The sequence below is a fragment of the Pseudophryne corroboree genome, chromosome 6 (assembly GCF_028390025.1).
Source record: "Pseudophryne corroboree isolate aPseCor3 chromosome 6, aPseCor3.hap2, whole genome shotgun sequence".
Lineage (NCBI taxonomy): Eukaryota > Metazoa > Chordata > Amphibia > Anura > Myobatrachidae > Pseudophryne > Pseudophryne corroboree.
In genome coordinates, this window is record NC_086449.1 from 593,869,288 (window position 1) to 593,894,399 (window position 25,112).

The 25,112-nt window shown below is 43.8% G+C and overlaps 1 long non-coding RNA gene and 4 pseudogenes across 1 annotated transcript in view; all 5 read left to right on the plus strand.

Annotated features, from left to right (window-relative positions):
• Positions 1 to 25,112, plus strand: part of LOC134935481 (uncharacterized) — a 256,413-nt gene that overhangs the window by 183,324 nt on the left and 47,977 nt on the right. The gene's annotated exons all lie outside the window — the stretch shown is intronic.
• LOC134937542 (5S ribosomal RNA) lies at positions 2,763 to 2,881 on the plus strand (annotated as a pseudogene).
• LOC134938585 (5S ribosomal RNA) lies at positions 3,039 to 3,156 on the plus strand (annotated as a pseudogene).
• Positions 14,631 to 14,748, plus strand: LOC134938561 (5S ribosomal RNA; annotated as a pseudogene).
• On the plus strand, positions 14,906 to 15,023 carry LOC134937753 (5S ribosomal RNA; annotated as a pseudogene).

The following is a 25,112-nucleotide window of genomic DNA, read 5'->3' on the forward strand; positions in this document are numbered from 1 at the left end:
TGGAAAAAATGAAGCACTGTGAATACTTTCCAGATGCACTGTAGCTTCCCCTCTAACAACTTGGTAAAACAGATATTGGGACACAGGAACTATTTGCTTGAATACTGCATCTGTCTTTTGCACTACAAGTCCCAGGCACTCAGCAGCCTATTGAATGAATATGCAGATTTGCAGCTGAGATGAAAATAGCAATCTGATATAATCTCCTGCTATAAATAGCCCATAGTATGCTGCATAGGTTGGATGGGAATAGCAACAGTGTTGTATCCCAATATTGTACATATAAGCTTGCAATACAGTTCCTGGATAATCCTGCAACAAAATGATCTATTGATTAAACATGAACATTTGCAGCTGAGATGAGTATGGCATTCTTGGTATATTCTCCTGCTGTAAATAGCCCGTAGTATGCTGCATAAGTTAGATGGAAGTGACAAAAAATTATTATTATTATGTCCCAATGTTGTGAATAAAAGCTTTCAATACAATTCCTAATTGTCCATTAATTAGGTTCATTCCTAAATATAATTGCGGAGCAGGCACTGAGGTTGTCGGACCCACTGTACGGGTCAGTGGCGCTATGGCTGACCAGACAAAATGTGTAAAGTTACCACTTCCAATGATGTGAATGTCCCAGCGGCCGGTAGCTGTAACCTTGTGTTGAGATCGTGACCATGCTCCGTGTTCTGTGACCGCGCGGCCGCCCGTTCCGTAGAGGGCGATGCCGCAATGCCGTCACTGGATGGGCATCAGATTCCGACGTACGTTTCACCTGTGAGCTAGACTTGTTCATGGAAGCCCTATGTTCTCTCTCACCTAGTCTCCATATAAATAGGATGCGCTAGCCAATCGTGGATTTGGGAATTGATTGTAATTATGTGTTGAAGCTCAGCTTGATAGGAGCTATTATAAACTTGATTGAGAAGGATGATGAAAGAACATTGCACATTAAAACATGGATTAAGTATTTAAATGAGGGTGCGGAAGTCTTGATAATAAAAACAGACCTATCAAAGCTGATAGCCCCTTAGTACCAAGTGTTAAACCGAAAATTATATGTGTAAATCATTGAATGATATAAAAGAATCATGATCTCGGAAATTAATGAAATGTTATGTTTGTGCTTGATTGCGCTTATGATGAAAGGTAGGGAAGGGTCTTTGACAGGAAGTTAAATTGAAATAAGTTAAATAAAAGTGGAACGAATGATTGTGGGTTGTGGGGAATGTCAATTAATGATCTTTGGAGTGGATTGAGTGTGAAATAATTGTGATTTGGAGTGAAAAGAGGACCTGTGCATGCTATTATTAATGTGAGAAGAAAAGTGCCGATGAGCAGGGAAAATGTGATTATGTCTGGTGACTGATACATACTTCTGAGGAGCTGCGAGGCTGAGTGATGTTAAGTGAAAGCGTGATTGTGGACCTGTCTGAGTGAGCGGGTAAAGAAAGGAAAGGAAGGAAAAGGGTTGGGTTAAGTGGGGATGGAGGGATTGGGTAAGGGGATTGGTGAGAACAGAAATAAAAGGGGAAAAGAGAGGAGGAGAGAAAGAGGGAAGAAAGGAAAGAGTTGATGGTGGAAAATGATGACATAAATGAATGTGTAAAGATGCATATAGTGATAGGTGAAACAACCAAGGTAAAAATGCCTGCAGACTAATATAAGGTGTTAGTGAAAATGTGAAACCTTCTATGGTGTTGTAGGATGTGAATGGAAGATAGGTGATCTTGGATGGTGTGTGAAGGCTGTGTGAATAGCTGAGGAGATAATGTCGGAAAACTGAAGTGTTGGACTACGAATGTGTGTGAATGAAATTATGACGGAGAAAAGAATTGATGGTGAAATGTAGGAAAAAATGTGGTCATGGGGTGAATTCATGGTGAGTAAAAGCTGCCCTTGCTTGCTTGGATTAAAGGAAAACACTATAGTTAATGTATTCGTTGAGACCCTTTGGCATGAGGGTGTCCAATCGGAAGATCCACTCTGATTCTTTCTTTTGTAGAGCTTCATTAATGTCCCCTCCTCTCAGTCCCAATTTTACATGTTCAAGACAGAAAACGCTGAGGTCTTCAATTCTACTGTTGTGATGATGAAGAAAATGTCTGGCAACAGTGGTAAGCTTCCTAAACCTGGCTGTATCCGACCTTGCATTACGTACATTTCCTATGTGCTCTAAAGTTCTCACTTTGAGCATACGAGATGTCATGCCCACATATTTGAGTTTACATGGGCATGTGATGCAATAGATCACATTTACTGTTTTACAGTTAAAGTAATCGTCAATCTTGATCAATTGGTTGAATTTGTCTGTTATATTTGTATGATTTTTAACATGTGGACAAGCTCTGCATTCACCACATGGGTAACTGCCCTTTGGGGTCGTTTTGGGCTTTAATGGATGTGAAAAATGGATCCTGACCAGTTTGTCTTTTAAATTGGGTGCTCTTCGCCAACTCATACTGACATTGTCTCCAATAGGATTGGCCAGATCTTCATCCATTTTCAAAATATGCCAATGGGATTGTAGTATTTTTCTGGCATCTTTCCAATTCCTGCAAAAGTCACCTATAAATCTCAGTTTGAATTTGTCATCCTTTTTATATATAATAATTTTTTTTGCATCAGTAGAAACAAACCCCCCCTTCCCCCCCTCCCCCTCCCCACACTCTCCCATCTGGACACTTGTGACTGGGCATTACAAGCCCTGTCCCCTTTTAGTACAGAAATTAGAAGTGTTTTTCTCTCATTTCCTGAATCAATCAGCCCACGGCCATACTATCCTGAATGCGCCCGATCACGTCCGATCTTGGAATCTAAGCAGGTATGGCCTGGTCAGTACGTGGATGGGAGACCTCCAGGGGAATACTAGGTGCTGTTGGTCATTTTTTCAGGAGATTTTCACACAAAACAATAATAATAATTTTTTCTCATTCTCTGCACTCTCATTAATTAGTTTCTCAACCTGATCAGGATAAGCTTGTTACACAAGCCCTTTTCCTAATCAGTACAGAAAGCACAAGTATTTCCTGATCTAATCAGCCCATGGCCATACTATCCTGAATGCGCCCGATCACATCCGATCTTGGAAGCTAAGCAGGTATGGCCTGGTCAGTATGTGGATGGGAGACCTCCAGGGAATACTAGGTGCTGTGGGCCATTTTTTCTCAGGAGATTTTCATACCACTTTTATTCTATTCCAAGCTTATCATACATTCCGACCCTTTCTGTGACCATGTGGATATTGTGATTTCCAAACAAATATCCAATAATAACTTCAATATTTTTACCTGCCATATCTTGAACCATATTTGGTATAACGGCAATCAAGATTTTTATTACCACTTTTTTGTTCACCTAGAGTGACTCTTTTTATAGTATAACATTAAAAGTTAAGTTTTAATAAATCATCCTAGTGGAAGGACTCAAACGGGTCCTTCCCTTCATCATCTATCCTTTATCATTTTCAATATAAGAATGCTTCCACACAAGGTTATTTTGTCTTTCTCTTGTCTCTTCCTGTAGGTTAACTACAAAATCCATGGGAGCACCACCAAAACCTAGTACTATTTATGATTTACAATAATAGTCAGTATTTTGGTCTTTGCATATATTTTCTCATTTACTCATAATTCTATTTTTTCAAGCTGGTGCAGATCCACAACTTTCTTTTTCACAATTGACCTTGGTACTGAGGCTGTCCTCAGCTCTTGGATCTAGCACAGCTGTCAGGCTCTAAACAGCCACCATTATAAACGTCACTGATAATTATCTTTTTTCCCTGTGTTTCTCTCTCCTTCTTCTCTCTTCATAATAATTCACTATATGATTATAATTTAGTACTTTATATTGATTTTGTACTTTTCATTAATTCCGTACAAACATTGCAATGAGCAATTTCAGTTTGAAAACAGAGTTATTAAATAAAAGACCAATAGAAGATTTGGACACTATCTTCCCCATCCAACTAACAGAGTCGGCTCCTGACAACAATTGGGAGGATGATTTGTTTCATCTAAAGAGAGTCCTCCAACGTCGAATTATAGTTGATTGGGATGTGACAAGTTTAGAACACTACCTCAAACAAAAGATTACTCCAAGGGGTTTACGACCTAAGTTGTTTCTTTCTTTTGAACTTTCTACTGACAATTTAAAAAGAGAATGGGAGACGTGCCTACTGAAATGTTCTCAGGAATTAATGAGTGTGCTGATCAAGCACAATCACTTAGTCCTAGAAGAATGCACCAAAGAAGTGGATAGATTAGGACTTAAATTGGAACAGTGGGAGAAAAACTCCACCTTCCAGACCTGCTTTGGTAAAATTAAGAAAGATTTGGAATCCTATGAAGATGGTATTATAGATCGGAAGAAAAACAAATTTTCAAGAGACAAACGGGATTTCACTTCGGGACATATCTTCAAATGGACTAACCCAGCACGCAGGAGAGAACAGACAAGACAAGAATACACTCCATCTTCCTCTGAAATTGAACCATCAGACACTGAAGATAACAGTTCCTCAAACATTGATCTGAGAGAACCCTACCAATGAAGGAGAGATCTAAGACTCCACTACCTCTTTTTTAGAGGAAAACAGGGGCAAACCTGAGGCCACCCCGCAAAACCAAAACAAGGCGGGGCAGGAGGAAGAACCACAAGAGAAAGATGGGGATCTCCCCAACCCCATCGATATCCATCCAGAAGGAGGAAATAAAGGAATCTACCACCTCAAGCTTGAAAATAATCAACTTATCCACTCATAACTTAACAAATGATCAAACCAGTGTTCTGGAGAAGGGTCTTTCCTTCTCACCCACCACTAACTTCAATCGTTTCAAATGGGAAACCCACCTTAGACTCTTTGGTCGCAAACTCCTATTGAAAAAATATTTCAGCAAGAGTGATAAGGGACAATCCATACTTACCAGTGAATCACAAGATTTGTCACTACAAGAACAGGAAGCTTTGAGAAATCTGGAGGAATTATCTGAAGAACAAACTCTGTCAACAACAAGGCCAATATGCAAAAACCGGTTTACTTTCTATCCCCAGGACAATACATGCCCTGAGGTTAAAGTCTTTCTCAAACTAGTCTCTCGTGACTTTGATACACTTTATCGACAACAGCAAACACAGAGAACTGTAGGCAATCTATCAAGGAACCAAAAGGATGCGCTTAAGGAGATTAAAAAATGGGATGATGTCCAAATCAAAATGTCGGACAAAGGTGGCAATATAGTGATCTGGCCAACAACACTATATCTTAAGGAGGCCAATAGACAACTAAAAGATGCCACCTGTTATAAGACCACATTATTTGATCCAACATCCAATTTTCAAACTCTATATAACAAAATTATAAATAGACATTTACAACTTGGAACAATCTCAAAAGTTGAATGGGATTACCTGAATACACCACACCATAGAACTCCAACCCTATATTTACTGCCAAAGATACACAAAAATCTGGAAAACCCACCTGGCCGACCCATAATTTCAGGTAATGGGGGTCTATTAGAAAAAGCTAGCTGCTTCCTAGATGTCCACCTAAGACAACATGTTCTGAGTCTTCCTTCTTACATCAAAGACACAACCGATGCCCTGAAAAAAATTCAGGGTATACATCTGGAGGAATCCCACCTATTGGTAGGTCTTGACGTTGAATCACTGTATACCTCCATTAAACATGACCTAGGTATAAATGCTGTCAAGTACTTTCTACCAAAGGAAGGGCTAGATGACTTCCACAAATTCTTATTGGAACTACTTCACTTTGTATTGAATCATAATTATTTTTTATTCAATAACCGATTTCACATCCAAATTAGGGGGACCGCCATGGGGGCAGCATGCACCCCCACCTATGCAAATCTCTTTTTGGGATAGTGGGAGCGGGAAATAGTGTTTCACAATAATCAAGATGAATATACCAACCACATTGTCATCTGGATACGCTTCATAGATGACATCTTCCTGAATTGGGATGGCACACAACAAAAATTGGACCAATACATTTCATATTTGAACAATAACAACATCAATCTCAAATTCACTCACGTCACTCACAAAGTCACTCACGTCAGTAGCAAAGTCAGCATTCCTTTCTTAGATCACAGGATATATCAGGATCCAGAGAATAACATTACAACGGAGATTTTTAGAAAGGAAACTTCCACCAACAGTCTCCTACATTCATCCAGTGGACATTTTCCTCCAACTATCAGGAACATCCCCAAAAGAGAATTTCTTAGATTGAAACGCAACTGCTCAGCTAATTCTACTTTCAAATCTAAAAGCTTCGAACTAACTGAGAGACTAAAAGAAAGGGGTTATAGCAATCGCTTAATTAAAAAAGCCAGATCAGAAGTTAAGAGAGTGCCACGCGACTCTCTGGTATTTCAAGAAAGAAAGTCCAAGGATGACAAATTCACACTGAGATTTATAGGTGACTTTTGCAGGAATTGGAAAGATGCCAGAAAAATACTACAATCCCATTGGCATATTTTGAAAATGGATGAAGATCTGGCCAAACATATTGGAGACAATGTCAGTATGAGTTGGCGAAGAGCACCCAATTTAAAAGACAAACTGGTCAGGAGCCATTTTTCACATCCATTAAAGCCCAAAACGACCCCAAAGGGCAGTTACCCATGTGGTGAAAGCAGAGCTTGTCCACATGTTAAGAATCATACAAATATAACAGACAAATTCAACCAATTGATCAAAATTGACGATTACTTTAACTGTAAAACAGTAAATGTGATCTATTGCATCACATGCCCATGTAAACTCAAATATGTGGGCATGACATCTCGTATGCTCAAAGTGAGAACTTTAGAGCACATAGGAAATGTACGTAATGCAAGGTCGGATACAGCCAGGTTTAGGAAGCTTACCACTGTTGCCAGACATTTTCTTCATCATCACAACAGTAGAATTGAAGACCTCAGCGTTTTCTGTCTTGAACATGTAAAATTGGGACTGAGAGGAGGGGACATTAATGAAGCTCTACAAAAGAAAGAATCAGAGAGGATATTCCGATTGGACACCCTCATGCCAAAGGGTCTCAACGAATACATTAATTATAGTGTTTTCCTTTAATCCAAGCAAGCAAGGGCAGCTTTTACTCACCATGAATTCACCCCATGACCACATTTTTTCCTACATTTCACCATCAATTCTTTTCTCTGTCATAATTTCATTTACACACATTCGTAGTCCAACACCTCAGTTTTCCGACATTATCTCCTGAGCTATTCACACAGCCTTCACACACCATCCAAGATCACCTATCTTCCATTCACATCCTACAACACCATAGAAGGTTTCACATTTTCACTAACACCTTATATTAGTCTGCAGGCATTTTTACCTTGGTTGTTTCACCCATCATTCTATGCATCTTTACACATTCATTTATGTCATCATTTTCCACCATCAACTCTTTCCTTTCTTCCCTCTTTCTCTCCTCCTCTATTTCCCCCTTTTCTCTGACGTCCTAGTGGATGCTGGGAACTCCGTAAGGACCATGGGGAATAGCGGGCTCCGAAGGAGGCTGGGCACTCTAGAAAGATTTATGACTACCTGGTGTGCACTGGCTCCTCCCACTATGACCCTCCTCCAAGCCTCAGTTAGATTTTGTGCCCGGCCGAGGTTGGATGCACACTAGGGGCTCTCCTGAGCCTTTAGAAAGAAAGTATAGAAATTAGGTTTTTTATTTTCAGTGAGACCTGCTGGCAACAGGCTCACTGCAGCGAGGGACTAAGGGGAGAAGAAGCGAACCTGCCTGCTTGCAGCCAGCTTGGGCTTCTTAGGCTACTGGACACCATTAGCTCCAGAGTGATCGACCGCAGGCCCAGCCTTGGTGTTCGGTCCCGGAGCCGCGCCGCCGTCCCCCTTACAGAGCCAGAAGCAAGAAGAGGTCCGGAAAATCGGCGGCAGAAAACATCAGTCTTCACCAAGGTAGCGCACAGCACTGCAGCTGTGCGCCATTGCTCCTCACACACACTTCACACTCCGGTCACTGAGGGTGCAGGGCGCTGGGGGGGGCGCCCTGAGAAGCAATAATAACACCTTGGCTGGCAAAAATACCACAATATATAGCCCCAGAGGCTATATATGTGGAAAATACCCCTGCCAGAATATAGGAAAATGCAGGAGAATAGTCAGCGGAAAAGGGGCGGAGCTATCTCATTCAGCACACTGGCGCCATTTTTCCCTCACAGCTCCGCTGGAAGGAAGCTCCCTGGCTCTCCCCTGCAGTCTACACTACAGAAAAGGGTAAAAAAGAGAGGGGGGGCACTAAATTTAGGCGCAGTATACATTTATATAGAAAAAGCAGCTATAGGGGACATAACTCAGTTAGTCCCTGCATTATATAGCGCTCTGGTGTGTGCTGGCATACTCTCACTCTGTCCACCCAAAGGGCTTTTGTGGGTCCTGTCCTCTGTTGGAGCATTCCCTGTGTGTGTGCGGTGTGTCGATACGGCTGTGTCGACATGTTTGATGAGGATAATGATGTGGAGACGGAGCAGATGCCTTTAGAAGGGATGTCACCCCCTGCGGGGCAGACACCTGAGTGGTTGAGCTTATGGAAAGAAATGAGTGCACGTATAGACTCCTTACATAAGAAATTTGACGACATGCCAAATGTGGGACAGCCGACTTCTCAGCTCGTGCCTGTCCAGGCGTCTCAAAGGTCATCAGGGGCTCTGAAACGCCTGCTACCTCAGACCGCAGACCCAGATGTCGACACTGATACTGACACCAGTGTCGACGACGATGAGTCTAACCTGATGCCCACTAAGGCCATTCACTGCATGATTGAGGCAATGAAAGAGGTGTTACACATTTCTGATATAACTACAGGTACCACTAAAAAGGGTATTATGTTTGGGGAGAAAAAACTACCCGTGGTTTTTCCCCCATCAGATGAATTAAATGAAGTGTGTGAAGAAGCGTGGGCTTTCCCTGATAAAAAATTGGTAATTCCTAAGAAGGTACTAATGGCGTTCCCTTTCCCGCCAGAGGATAGGTCACGTTGGGAAATACCTCCTAGGGTGGATAAAGTGCTCACACGTCTGTCTAAAAAGGTGGCACTACCGTCTCCGGATACGGCCGCCCTCAAGGAACCTGCTGATAGAAAGCAGGAGGCGATCCTGAAGTCTGTATATACACACTCAGGCATTATACTTAGACCAGCTATTGCGTCAGCATGGATGTGCAGTGCTGCCGCCGCGTTGTCAGATAAACTGTCAGAAAATATTGACACACTAGACAGAGACACGATCCTGCTAACCATAGACCATATCAAAGACTCAGTCTTATATATGAGAGATGCACAGAGGGAAATCTGCCGGCTGGCATCTAAAGTAAGTGCATTGTCCATTTCTGCTAGGAGAGGCTTATGGACTCGCCAGTGGACAGGAGATGCAGATTCTAAAAGGCACATGGAAGTTTTGCCTTATAAGGGTGAGGAATTATTTGGGGATGGTCTCTCGGACCTAGTTTCCACAGCAACGTCTGGGAAGTCAGCATTTTTACCCCATGTCACCTCACAGCCTAAGAAGGCGCCGTTTTATCAGGTTCAGTCCTTTCGGACCCAGAAAAACAAGCGTGGAAAAGGCGGGTCTTTTCTGTCCAGAGGCAGAGGTAGGGGAAAAAGGCTGCAACAAACAGCAGGTTCCCAGGAGCAAAAGTCCTCCCCCGCTTCTTCTTCCAAGTCCGCCGCATGACGGTGGGGCTCCACAGGCGGAGCCAGGTACGGTGGGGGGGGCGCATCAAGAATTTCAGCGATCAGTGGGCTCGCTCACAGGTGGATCCCTGGATCCTTCAAATAGTATCTCAGGGGTACAAACTGGAATTCGAGGCGTCTCCACCCCACCGGTTCCTAAAATCTGCCTTGCTGATTGCTCCCTCAGACAGGGAGGCGGTGCTAGCGGCAATTCACAAGCTGTATTCCCAGCAGGTGATAATCAAGGTACCCCTACTTCAACAAGGCCAGGGTTACTATTCCACACTATTTGTGGTGCCGAAACCGGACGGTTCGGTGAGACCCATTTTAAATTTGAAATCCTTGAACACATACATAAAAAAATTCAAGTTCAAGATGGAATCGCTCAGGGCGGTTATTGCAAGCCTGGACGAGGGGGATTACATGGTATCCCTGGACATCAAGGATGCTTACTTGCATGTCCCCATTTACCATCCTCACCAGGAGTACCTCAGATTTGTGGTACAGGATTGCCATTACCAATTCCAGATGCTGCCGTTTGGACTGTCCACGGCACCAAGGGTATTTACCAAGGTTATGGTGGAAATGATGATACTCCTTCGAAAAAAGGGAGTTTTAATTATCCCGTACTTGGACGATCTCCTAATAAAGGCGAGATCCAAGGAACAGTTGTTGGTGGGAGTAGCACTATCTCAGGAAGTGCTGCACCAGCACGGCTGGATTCTGAATATCCCAAAGTCACAGCTGGTTCCGACGACACGGCTACTGTTCCTGGGTATGATTCTGGATACAGTCCAGAAAAAGTGTTTCTCCCGGAGGAGAAAGCCAGGGAGTTGTCATCTCTAGTCAGAGACCTCCTGAAACCAAAACAGGTATCGGTGCATCACTGCACGCGGGTCCTGGGAAAGATGGTAGCTTCTTACGAAGCAATTCCCTTCGGTAGGTTCCATGCCAGAATCTTTCAGTGGGACCTATTGGACAAATGGTCCGGATCGCATCTTCAGATGCATCGCTTAATAACCCTGTCTCCAAGAACCAGGGTGTCTCTACTGTGGTGGCTGCAGAGTGCCCATCTTCTAGAGGGCCGCAGGTTCGGCATACAGGACTGGGTCCTGGTGACCACGGATGCCAGCCTTCGAGGCTGGGGGGCAGTCACACGGGGAAGAAACTTCCAAGGACTATGGTCGAGTCTGGAGACTTCCCTTCACATAAATATTCTGGAACTAAGGGCCATTTACAATGCCCTAAGTCAAGCAAAATCCCTGCTCCTACAAAACCATTGGGAAAAACCACAGGTGGACATGATGGCGTCCCGCCTCAACAAAAAGTTAAAAAGATATTGCGCCAGGTCAAGGGACCCTCAGGCGATAGCTGTGGACGCTCTAGTGACACCGTGGGTGTACCAGTCGGTTTATGTGTTCCCTCCTCTGCCTCTCATACCAAAGGTATTGAGAATAATAAGAAAGCGAGGAGTAAACACAATTCTCGTGGTTCCGGATTGGCCAAGACGAGCGTGGTACCCGGAACTTCAAGAGATGATCTCAGAGGACCCGTGGCCTCTGCCGCTCAGACAGGACCTGCTACAGCAGGGGCCCTGTCTGTTCCAAGACTTACCGCGGCTGCGTTTGACGGCATGGCGGTTGAACGCCGGATCCTGAAGGAAAAGGGTATTCCGGAATAAGTCATTCCTACGCTTATTAAAGCCAGGAAAGATGTTACGGCAAATCATTATCACTGCATATGGCGGAAATATGTTGCATGGTGCGAGGCCAAAAAGGCCCCAACAGAGGAATTTCAACTAGGTCGATTTCTGCATTTCCTGCAAGCAGGAGTGGATATGGGCCTAAAACTAGGCTCCATTAAAGTACAGATCTCGGCTCTGTCGATTTTCTTTCAAAAAGAACTAGCTTCAGTACCTGAAGTTCAGACATTTGTGAAAGGAGTGCTGCATATTCAGCCCCCGTTTGTGCCTCCTGTGGCACCTTGGGATCTCAACGTGGTGTTGAGTTTCTTAAAATCACATTGGTTTGAGCCACTAAAAACCGTGGATCTAAAATATTTCACGTGGAAAGTGGTCATGTTATTGGCCTTGGCTTCAGCCAGGCGAGTGTCAGAATTGGCGGCTTTATCATGTAAAAGCCCTTATCTGATTTTCCATATGGATAGGGCAGAATTGAGGACTCGTCCCCAGTTTCTCCCTAAGGTGGTGTCAGCGTTTCACCTGAACCAGCCTATTGTGGTACCTGCGGCTACTAGGGATTTGGAGGACTCCAAGTTGCTAGACGTTGTCAGGGCCCTGAAAATATATGTTTCCAGGACGGCTGGAGTCAGAAAATCTGACTCGCTGTTTATCCTGTATGCACCCAACAAGCTGGGTGCTCCTGCTTCTAAGCAGACTATTGCTCGCTGGATTTGTAGTACAATTCAGCTTGCACATTCTGTGGCAGGCCTGCCACAGCCAAAATCTGTAAATGCCCATTCCACAAGGAAGGTGGGCTCATCTTGGGCGGCTGCCCGAGGGGTCTCGGCTTTACAACTTTGCCGAGCAGCTACTTGGTCAGGGGCAAACACGTTTGCAAAATTCTACAAATTTGATACCCTGGCTGAGGAGGACCTGGAGTTCTCTCATTCGGTGCTGCAGAGTCATCCGCACTCTCCCGCCCGTTTGGGAGCTTTGGTATAATCCCCATGGTCCTTACGGAGTTCCCAGCATCCACTAGGACGTCAGAGAAAATAAGAATTTACTCACCGGTAATTCTATTTCTCGTAGTCCGTAGTGGATGCTGGGCGCCCATCCCAAGTGCGGATTGTCTGCAATACTTGTAAATAGTTATTGCTAACTAAAGGTTTATTGTTGAGCCATCTGTTGAGAGGCTCAGTTGTTTTCATACTGTCAAACTGGATATAGTATCACGAGTTGTACGGTGTGATTGGTGTGGCTGGTATGAATCTTACCCGGGATTCAAAATCCTTCCTTTTTATGTCAGCTCGTCCGGGCACAGTGTCCTAACTGAGGCTTGGAGGAGGGTCATAGTGGGAGGAGCCAGTGCACACCAGGTAGTCATAAATCTTTCTAGAGTGCCCAGCCTCCTTCGGAGCCCGCTATTCCCCATGGTCCTTACGGAGTTCCCAGCATCCACTACGGACTACGAGAAATAGAATTACCGGTGAGTAAATTCTTATTTTATTTCTGTTCTCACCAATCCCCTTAACCAATCCCTCCATCCCCACTTAACCCAACCCTTTTCATTCCTTTCCTTTCTTTACCCTCTCACTCAGATAGGTCCACAATCACGCTTTCACTTAACATCACTCAGCCTCGCAGCTCCTCAGAGGTATGTATCAGTCACCAGACATAATCACATTTTCCCTGCTCATTGGCACTTTTCTTCTCACATTAATAATAGCATGCACAGGTCCTCTTTTCACTCCAAATCACAATTATTTCCCACTCAATCCACTCCAAAGGTCATTAATTGACATTCCCCACAACCCACAATCATTCGTTCCACTTTTATTTAATTTATTTCAATTTAACTTCCTGTCAAAGACCCTTCCCCACCTTTCATCATAAGCGCAATCAAGCACAAAAATAACATTTCATTAATTTCCGAGATCATGATTCTTTTATATCATTCAATGATTTACACATATAATTTTCGGTTTAACACTTGGTACTAAGGGGCTATCAGCTTTGATAGGTCCGTTTTTATTACCAAGACTTCCGCACACTCATTTAAATACTTAATCCATGTTTTAATGTGCAATGTTCTTTCATCATCCTTCTCAATCAAGTTTATAATAGCTCCTATCAAGCTGAGCTTCAACACATAATTACAATCAATTCCCAAATCCACGATTGGCTAGCGCATCCTATTTATATGAAGACTAGGTGAGAGAGAACACGGGGCATCCGTGAACAAGTCTAGCTCACAGGTGAAACGTACGTCGGAATGTGACGCCCATCCAGTGACGTCATCGCGGCATCGCCCTCTACGGAACGGGCGGCCGCGCGGTCACAGAACACGGAGCATGGTCACGATCTCAACACAAGGTTACAGCTACCGGCCGCTGGGACATTCACATCATTGGAAGTGGTAACTTTACACATTTTGTCTGGTCAGCCATAGCGCCACTGACCCGTACAGTGGGTCCGACAACCTCAGTGCCTGCTCCGCAATTATATTTAGGAATGAACCTAATTAATGGACAATTAGGAATTGTATTGAAAGCTTTTATTCACAACATTGGGATATAATAATAATAATTTTTTGTCACTTCCATCTAACTTATGCAGCATACTACGGGCTATTTACAGCAGGAGAATATACCAAGAATGCCATACTCATCTCAGCTGCAAATGTTCATGTTTAATCAATAGATCATTTTTGTTTCAGGATTATCCAGGAACTGTATTGCAAACTTATATGTACGATATTGGGATACAACACTGTTGCTATTCCCATCCAACCTATGCAGCATACTTTGGGCTATTTATAGCAGGAGAATATATCAGATTGCTATTTTCATCTCAGCTGCAAATCTGCATATTCATTCAATAGGCTACTATGTTGTAGGATCACCCATATTGATACTTTTATGGATTTTCTTTCTGACAACTTTAGTATGGGTCCATCCTCCTGTTTAACAGCGCACTAGTTAAACAGCAAATTAGGTGTTACTCATTGATATAACTCATTTTTTTGTATTTATTTATTCTTTTTTTATATATATATAATAATTTTTTTTGCATCAGTAGAAACAAACCCCCCCTCCCCCCCCCCCCTCCCCCTCCCCACACTCTCCCATCTGGACAATTGTGACTGGGCCTTACAAGCCCTGTCCCCTTTTAGTACAGAAATTAGAAGTGTTTTTCTCTCATTTCCTGAATCAATCGGCCCACGGCCATACTATACTGAATGCGCCCGATCACGTCCGATCTTGGAAGCTAAGCAGGTATGGCCTGGTCAGTACGTGGATGGGAGACCTCCAGGGAATACTAGGTGCTGTGGGCCATTTTTTCAGGAGATTTTCACACAATACAATAATAATATTTTTTTCTCATTCTCTGCACTCTCATTAATTAGTTTCTCAACCTGATCAGGATAAGCTTGTTACAAGAGCCCTTTTCCTAATCAGTACAGAAAGCACAAGTATTTCCTGATCTAATCAGCCCACGGCCATACTATCCTGAATGCGCCCGATCACGTCCGATCTTGGAAGCTAAGCAGGTATGGCCTGGTCAGTACGTGGATGGGAGACCTCCAGGGAATACTAGGTGCTGTGGGCCATTTTTTCTCAGGATATTTTCATACCACTTTTATTCTATTCCAAGCTTATCATACATTCCGACCCTTTCTGTGACCATGTGGATATTGTGATTTCCAAACAAATATCCAATAATAACTTCAATATTTTCACCTGCCATATCTTGAACCATATTTGGTATAACGGCAATCAAGATTTTTATTACCACTTTTTTGTTCACCTAGAGTGACTCTTTTTATAGTATAACATTAAAAGTTAAGTTTTAATAAATCATCCTAGTGGAAGGACTCAAACGGGTCCTTCCCTTCATCATCTATCCTTTATCATTTTCAATATAAGAGTGCTTCCACACAAGGTTATTTTGTCTTTCTCTTGTCTCTTCCTGTAGGTTAACTACAAAATCCATGGGAGCACCACCAAAACCTAGTACTATTTAAATCCATGGGAGCACCACCAAAACCTAGTACTATTTATGATTTACAATAATAGTCAGTATTTTGGTCTTTGCATATATTTTCTCATTTACTCATAATTCTATTTTTTCAAGCTGGTGCAGATCCACAACTTTCTTTTTCATCTGTGATCACTTGCAAAGTCTCTTTCTTAAAGTGCCTTGCTCCATGGCCAATTGACGCCTTGGGGGTGGACAGGGCACTTAAAATGGGGGGGGGGGCTGGTGGAAGGTAGGGGGTGTATATTAGATTGTGCATACCTCTCAACATGTCCCATTCCAGGAAGGACAAAATGCTCTCTACCTGGACTTCCCACTTAATATATGATTGGCGTCACCTGTGTTGAACTATTTTATTGATAAGAACACAGGTGATTGCAATCATTAACTAAGAAAGTAGACCAGGTAGAGAGCATTTTGTCCCTCCTGTAATGAGTCATGGTGGGAGGTATTGATTGTGTATATTAAATTTAAACCAATGGTGTACATTTGTTTTAAACTAATATTTTAACAAGCCTGGATACTGTTTATAGCTCCACCTAATTGAAAGACAACTATTATATAAACTTTTCTTGTAGTGGAACAAAGACTACTTAATCTTAAAATACACATAGGAAAATAAAATAATTTCTCTTGTCACATGCAAGAATAGCAGCAGCCTCTGTACTACTTACACACTGGGACAGGACTCAGGAGGACTCTCTGTGTGTCTGTATCTGTAGACTCAAATGTTTTAGTTGCATAACAGTTTACACAGGACTCAGATACCCAGGCGGGGAGGAAAAGCTGGGATCCCTTTGTCACAGCTTTCTCCACACTCCTATCTCTCTTGTGGTCAGAAAACTGGCTGCTGGTTCTGCTGCTTCTTAAGAGGGAAAGTTATTTCAATGTCCTCTGGCTGGGGAACCCCCTGACAAAGTGGAGCCCGGGGTACAGTATGTCCTGTGTTCCCCCCCTTAATCTGGCCATGACTTGCTCTCAGAAGCTCATTAACATGCCCACTTGATTGTCACTAGAAGTTGACTTCCACAAATGCTGGGATCTCCTCTCTCTCTCTCTCTCTCTCTCTCTCTCTCTCTCTCTCTCTCCTTCTCTCTCTTTAGTATGGATGTTGCTCTTTCCCCCTTCCCATACACACATATCCTCAAAATGTGCCAAGTAGCCCTATTTGGCATGGCACAAATGTTGCAATTAATCCACACCATGCATCACACTGCAAAGTTTTGTGCTGAATATGCATATTAGTCACATCACTAATGCTGCAAAAGTGCAATGCACAAGTATCCTGGACATTGCCTCTGGCCTTGCCTGCAGCAGTTGTTTGCAAATTGGTAAAAAGGCATTCTGGAACTTTATACAAACTGCATTGCAAAAATAAATACTTAACCTAAATGCCCACTACACTATAGTATGCTAAATTAACAAACAGTTGTGAATGTCCCAGAACTGCTACCCATGGAAGAGTACCTAAGTTGTGATATGCGTCTTGCACACATATGTATTTCCCATAGCCTTACATAGCTGTAACATATCAAAGTGTGGAAAAAGTGAAGCACTGTGAATACTTTCTGGATGCCCTGTATTTTTCCCTCTATTATAACAGGGCATAATATCCATATACCTAAGACCCTTTAGTTCTTTATCATTTTTGATAATAGGCCATAGAGTTCTTGTAGCATCTTGAATTTCTTGTTGAACCATGTTCAAATGGTAGATCCAATGGAGTTTTTCTTTTTTCTTTCTAATAGACTGTGAAAGAGTATTTCTCCTAGTAGCATGTTTCACTACAGATCTAGCAGCATTAACAGTGGGCTGATAATGTCTACCTTCTCTAAATCTGTTTGTCATATCACCAAGGCTGGACTCTAACAGACATTCATCACTCCTAATCCACTTTACTCCCAAAAATTGAGAATATGGCAGCCCTCTCTTGGTTGTTGGAGGATGATGACTTTCCACCCTTAATAAGGTATTCCTGTCTGTAGGTTTGGAAAAATCCTAGTTGATATGCATATTTTTATGAACATCCAAAAAACTGATTTCCTCTAGACTCATGGCATACAGTATGTAAATTGAATAGGGCAATCGTGTGTATCAATGTCCTCCATCAGTGTTTGAAATTCATCAAAGCCACTTCTCCAAAACAACAGCATGTTGTCTCTGTATCTTTTGTAATAAAGGACTACTGTATATCACAGACATCCCTAGTAAAGAAGAATTGTTCCCTGAAATGAAACATATAAGTGTTAGCATAAGCGGGTTTAATGTGTGACCCCATGACACTGACTTGTAAAAAGCAATCTCCATCGAATTTAAAATAGAGATGTGCACCGGAAATTTTTCGGGTTTTGTGTTTTGGTTTTGGATTCGGTTCCACGGCTGTGTTTTGGATTCGGATGCGTTTTGGCAAAACCTCCCTGAAAATTTTTTGTCGGATTCAGGTGTGTTTTGGATTCGGTTGTTTTTTTAAAAAAAACCCTCAAAAACTGCTTAAATCATAGAATTTGGGGGTAATTTTGATCTCATAGTATTATTAACCTCAATAACCATAATGTCCACTCATTTCCAGTCTATTCTGAACACCTCACACCTCACAATATTATTTTTAGTCCTAAAATTTGCACCGAGGTCGCTGGATGACCAAGCTACTGTAAGCGACCCAAGTGGGCGGCACAACACCTGGCCCATCTAGGAGTGGCACTGCAGTGTCAGACAGGATGGCACTTAAAAAAATTAGCACCAAACATCACATGATGCAGAGATAAATTAAAAAAAAGAGGTGCAAGATGGTATTGTCCTTGGGACCTACCACCCACCCTTATGTTGTATAAACAGGACATGCATACTTTATCAAACCCATCATTTCAGCGACAGGGTCTGCCACATGACTGTGGCTGAAATTACTGGTTGGCTTGGGCCCCCACCAAAAAATAAGCAATCAATCTCTCCTTGCACAAACTGGCTCTACAGAGGCAAGATGTCCACCTCCTCCTTATCGTCCGATTCATTACCCCTTTCACTGTGTACATCCCCCTCCTCACAGAGTATTAATTCGTCCCCACTGGAATCCACCATCTCAGGTCCCTGTGTACTTTCTGGAGGCAATTGCTGGTGAATGTCTCCATGGAGGAATTGATTATAATTCATCATCTTCTCCACATTTTCTGGAAGTAACCTCGTACGCAAATTGCTGACAAGGTGACCGGCTGCACTAAACACTCTTTCGGAGTACACACTGGAGGGGGGGCGACTTAGGTAAAATAAAGCCAGTTTGTGCAAGGGCCTCCAAATTGCCTCTTTTTCCTGCCATATACGTACGGACTGTCTGACGTGCCTACTTGGATGCTGTCACTCATATAATCCTCCACCATTCTTTCAATGGTGACAGAATCATATGCAGTGACAGTAGACGATATGTCAGTAATCGTTGGCAGGTCCTTCAGTCCGGACCAGATGTCAGCACTCGCTCCAGACTGCCCTACATCACTGCCAGTGGGAAAGCTTGGAATTCTTAGCCTTTTCCTCGCAGCCCCAGTTGCAGGAGAATGTGAAGGAGGAGCTTTTGATGGGTCACGTTCCGCTTGACTTGACAATTGTCTCAACAGCAGGTCTACTTGTGTCTGCCGGAAAGAGAGATACAACGTAGGCTTTAAACCTAGGATCGAGCACAGTGGCCAAAATGTAGTGCTCTGATTTAAACAGATTGACAGCCCGTGAATCGTGGTTAAGTGAATTAAGGGCTCCATCCACAAGTCCCACATGCCTAGCGGAATCGCTTCGTTTTAGCTCCTCCTTCAATCTCTCCAACTGCTTCTGCAAAAGCCTGATGAGGGGAATGACCTGACTCAGGCTGGCAGTGTCTGAACTGACTTCCCGTGTGGCAAGTTCAAAGGGTTGCAGAACCTTGCACAAAGTTGAAATCATTCTCCACTGTGCTTGAGTCAGGTGCATTCCCCCTCCTTTGCCTATATCGTAGGCAGATGTATAGGCTTGAATGGCCTTTTGTGCTCCTCCATCCTCTGAAGCATATAGAGGGTTGAATTCCACCTTGTTACTACCTCTTGCTTCAGATGATGGCGGGGCAGGTTCAGGAGTGTTTGCTGGTGCTCCAGTCTTTGGCACACAGTGGCTGAATGCCGAAAGTGGCCCGCAATTCTTCGGGACACCGACAGCATCTCTTGCACGACCCTGTCATTTTAAAAAAAAGTCTGCACCACCAAATTCAATGTATGTGCAAAACATGGGACGTGCTGGAATTTCCCCACATGTCATGCATGCACAATATTGGTGGCGTTGTCTGATGTCACAAACACCCACGAAAGTCCAATTGGGGTAAGCCATTCTGCGCTGATGTTCCTCAGTTTCCGTAAGAGGTTGTCAGCTGTGTGCCTCTTATAGAAAGCGGTGATACAAAGCGCAGCCTGCCTAGGAACGAGTTGGCGTTTGCGAGATTCTGCTACTGGTGCCGCCGCTGCTGTTGTTGCTGCGGGAGGCAATACATCTACCCAGTGGGCTGTCACAGTCATATAGTCCTGAGTCTGCCCTGCTCCACTTGTCCACATGTCCGTGGTTAAGTGGACATTGGGTACAACTTATTCTTTAGGACACTGGTGAGTCTTTTTCTGATGTCTGTGTACATTCTCGGTATCGCCTGCCTAGAGAAGTGGAACCTAGATGGTATTTAGTACCGGGGACACACTACCTCAAGAAATTCTCTAATTCCCTGTGAACTAATGCCGGATACTGGATGCACGTATAAAACCAACACAGCTGCCAAGGCCTGAGTTATCCACTTTGCAGCAGGATGACTGCTGTGATATTTCATCTTCCTCACAAAGGACTGTTGGACAGTCAATTGCTTACTGGAAGTAGTACAAGTGGTCTTCCGACTTCCCCTCTGGGATGACGATCGACTCCCAGCAGCAACAACAGCAGCGCCAGCAGCAGTAGGCATTACACTCAAGGATGCATCGGAGGAATCCCAGTCAGGAGAGGACTCGTCAGACTTGCCAGTGACATGGCCTGCAGGACTATTGGCTTTACTGTCTAAGGAGGAAATTGACACTGAGGGAGTTGGTGGTGTGGTTTGCAGGAGCTTGGGTACAAGAGGAAGGGATTTAGTTGCCAGTGGACTGCTTCCACTGTCACCCAAAGCTGAACTTGTCAATGACTTCTGATGCATGCGCTCCAGGTGACGTATAAGGGAGGATGTTCCTAGGTGGTTAACATCCTTACCCCTACTTATTACAGCTTGACAAGGGCAACACACAGCTTGACACCTGCTGTCCGCATTAATGTTAAAATAATTCCACACCGAAGAGGTGATTTTTTTTGTAATTTGACCAGGCATGTCAATGGCCATATTCATCCCACGGACAACAGGTGTTTCCCTGGGTGCCTGACTTAAACAAACCACCTCACCATCAGAATCCTCCTTGTCAATTTCCTCCTCTGCGCCAGCAACACCCATATCCTCATCCTGGTGTACTTCAACAGTGACATCTTCAATTTGACTATCAGGAACTGGTGTGTGGGTGCTCCTTCCAGCACTTGCAGGGGGCGTGCAAATGGTGGAAGGCGCCACCTCTTCCCGTCCAGTGTTGGGAAGGTCAGGCATTGCAACCGACACAATTGGACTCTCCTTGGTGATTTGTGATTTAGAAGAATGCACAGTTCTTTGCTGTGCTTTTGCCAGCTTAAGTCTTTTCAGTTTTCTAGTGGGAGGATGAGTGCTTCCATCCTCATGTGAAGCTGAACCACTAGCCATGAACATAGGCCAGGGCCTCAGCCGTTCCTTACCACTCCGTGTCGTAAATGGCATATTGGCAAGTTTACACTTCTCCACAGACGTTTATAATTTAGATTTTTGGGTAATTTTACTGAACTTTTGTTTTTTGGATTTTACATGCTCTCTAATATGACATTGGGCATCGGCCTTGGCAGACGTTGTTGATGGCATTTCATCGTCTCGGCCATGACTAGTGGCAGCAGCTTCAGCACAAGGTGGAAGTGGATCTTGATGTTTCCCTATTTTACCCTCCACATTTTTTGTTCTCCTTTTTTTAATGTGTGGAATTATATGCCAGTAATGTATCAATAGCAATGGCCTACTGTACCGTCTGTACTACTACTGCTGGTCACCAAAATGCTGCACTGTCCTACTATATACTGCTCACAATAATGCAGCACAGATATGGATAGTATACTTGACACAGAGCTGCAAGATACAGCAATGGCCTACTGTACTGTACTATATGTATACTGCTGGTCTCCAAAATGCTGCACTGTCCTACTATATACTGCTCACAATAATGCAGCACATATATGGATAGTATTCTTGACACAGAGCTGCAAGATACAGCAATGGCCTACTGTACTGTACTATATGTATACTGATGGTCACCAAAATGCTGCACTGTCCTACTATATACTGCTCACAATAATGCAGCACAGATATGGATAGTATACTTGACACAGATCTGCAAGATACAGCAATGGCCTACTGTACTGTACTACTATAATTATATTATATACTGGTTGTCCCCACAATGCAGCACACTGAGCACAGATATGGAGCGTTTTCAGGCAGAGAACGTAGATATTTGCAGCACACTGTGCACAAATATTTGCAGCACACTGAGCACAGATATTTGCAGCACACTGAGCACAGATATAGAGCTTTTCAGGGAGAGAACGCAGCCACGTCCTCTCCGTTCAATCTCCAATGCACGAGTGAAAATGGCGGTGACGCGCGGCTCTTTATATAGAATACGAATCTCGCGAGAATCCGACAGCTGGATGATGACGATCGGGCGCATTCGGGTTAACCGAGCAAGGCGGGAAGATCCAAGGCTGCCTCGGACCCGTGTAAAATAGGTAAAGTTCGGGGGGGCGGATCTCGGAGAACCGAACCCGCTCATCTCTAATTTAAAATACTGTCAGTACCTTTTCCAAATGTTAGAGGAAACACAATAAATCTGGACACTTATAGAGAGAGTTGCTCCTCAAAAGTGTTTCATAGCTAAAATATCTTCTTTGTGTGAAATGTCTATATATAAGCTTGATAAATCTAGAGCACCTAACCATGTATTATGGTAAGCTACACAATGCCTCTAGTGGCAACAATAAATCAGTGGTGTCTTTAAGGCATGTGGCTCTATTTTGTGCACAGGTTTTGAAATAAAAATAAAAAAATTCAGAAACATTATTCAAAAAGTCCGCACTCCAACAAACTGTCAATGTGCCGTCTGTAATGTGTGACACAGGGTAGTGCAGAGCGCAGATGCCAAGATCTCCCTGCGCTCTCAACTGGAGGTTTACACAGTACAGACTGAACTCACATTGCTGCTAATTAACTATTATTCACATCACAGTGCTGTTTCAGAAATCTATCTGCACTTTTATCTGTGTATACATCAGTAGCGGATCTTGCCACAGGCAAGCAGTACTTTTGCCCGGGGCGCCGCCTTCCGGAGGGCGCCGGCGCCATCCGGAGGGCGCAGAACCATGGCAAGATCCGCCACTGTGCCCTCCACAGTGCCCCCCGCTGTGCCCGCCACTGGTCCCCCACTTTGAAGGGAACCAGACGCTAAGCGCCTAGTTTCCCTTCATGGAGAGGACTGTGCTGTGCGGTGCGCGATGACGTCATCGCGCACCGCACAGCAAAGTGGCACAGACACTAGGGGTCATAATTGACCTCTAGTGTCTATGCTGTGCTATGGGAGAGACGTAATGACGTCTCTCCCATAGATCCGAGGGCAGACACAACCATCCAAGGACAGGAGCATAGCGGCACCGGCGGAGGAGGAGGTCTGGAATCAGGAGCGGGGATTGTAAGTATACTTTTATTTTTATTTTTTCTAGCTGCGCTACAGGGGGCACAAATGGGGGCGTAACTGACCACGCCCCCATATGAAGCCACGCCCCTATTTTTGCCTGGGGCGCCACAAGGGCAAGATATGGCCCTGGTACACATACAGTACAGCTTAAACTGTTACTGAATGGGAAAGACTTATACCTGGATCAACAATGCTTTTGGATTTGTAAGAGACTTGTGGGTCTATTTACTAAGCCTTGAACAGAGATAATGTGCACGGACATAAAGTACCAGCCAATCAGCTCCTAACTGTCATTTTTCAAACTCAGCCTGTAACTTGGCAGTTAGGAGCTTCTTGGCTGGTACTTTATCACCGTGCAATTTATTGCTCTCTAGGGCTTGATAAATCTAGGGCAAGATGTTATATTTATTGAATTAACACCTTGGAGCAGGTGCACTTTTACCGGAGACTTGCTTTTGCTGGTGAGGATATTTTCTATTTTTAAGGAATGTTTTTAACATTGTGTTAATATTGTGACTACATTTTGGATATATCATTCCTATATAAGTCATTGACTTTTCTGTTAAATTTCTGTTTTAAAAGACTGTACAAACTATTACATGAAAAAGTGTAAAAACAACTGAAAAATGATACTCTTTAATATCAAGAGACAAATAAGAGAAAGAATCTATCTCCAGACAAACCTCCTACTTACTGTATTCAGAGGGCTTATGATATTTCACAGTCTCGTGTCAGACAGATTGCTAATTTGCTTTCTACTCTAGCAGCACACATTCCCAGTAAGGAGGTAGAGAGATCTGAACAAATGCATTTTCAAAATGCAAATTCCATAAAATGTGTTTTGTAGATAAAATGACTGCATGCAGTACTGAAATTAGACATCTGTTACATGTTACCACTGTTCCACCTGTAAACTCAGCTGCAGGTCTGAATCTGACTTTGATTATTTTGCCTGTGTTTTTGCCACCCCGTCATCCCTCGCCCCCAAATAGTCCCTGACTGTCAAAGCTAGGGGGGTCATTCCGAGTTGATCGTAGCTGTGCTAAATTTAGCACAGCTACGATCCTCAAACGTGCGGGGGGACGCCAGCACAGGGCTAGTCCGCCCCACATGTCAGTGCCGCCCCACCCCCCCGCACAAGTATAAAAGTATCGCACAGCGGCAATGCTTTTACATTTGAGGAGTAACTCCCGACCAGCGCAGCTCCTGCGGTTGGCCAGGAGAACCTCTTCGCTGCCAGGTCGCAGCGGCTACGTGTGACGTTACGCAGCCGCTGCGGCCATCTGGCATGCGCCAGCACACTGCAGCACCGGCGCATACGCAGTACTGACCCGATTGCACTGTTGCGATAAACTGCAGCGTGAGATCGGTTAAGAGTGACCCCCTATATTTGCTAATTCTGCGGGTTACATAAAGTGCTCGTTACTTTGCTGGATAGATACAGTTTGGATCGCATAAAGGGGGTCATTCTGACCTGATCGCACGCTGACATTTTTCGCAGCAATCAGGTCACTACTGTGCATGCGTATGCACCGCAATGCGCAGGCACGTCGTACGGGTACAAAGCAGATCATTGCTGAGCGATGGATTTAATGAAGAATCAATTTGCACAGCCGATCGCAAGGAGATTGACAGAAAGAAGGCGTTTGTGGGTGTCAACTGACCATTTTCTGGGAGTGTTTGGGAAAAACGCAGGCGTGTCCAAGCGTTTGCAGGGTGGGTATCTGACGTCAATTCCGGAAGCAAACAGACTGAAGTGATCGCAAGGGCTGAGTTTGTTCAGACCTACTCAGAAACTGCACAAAATGTTTCTGCAGAGCTC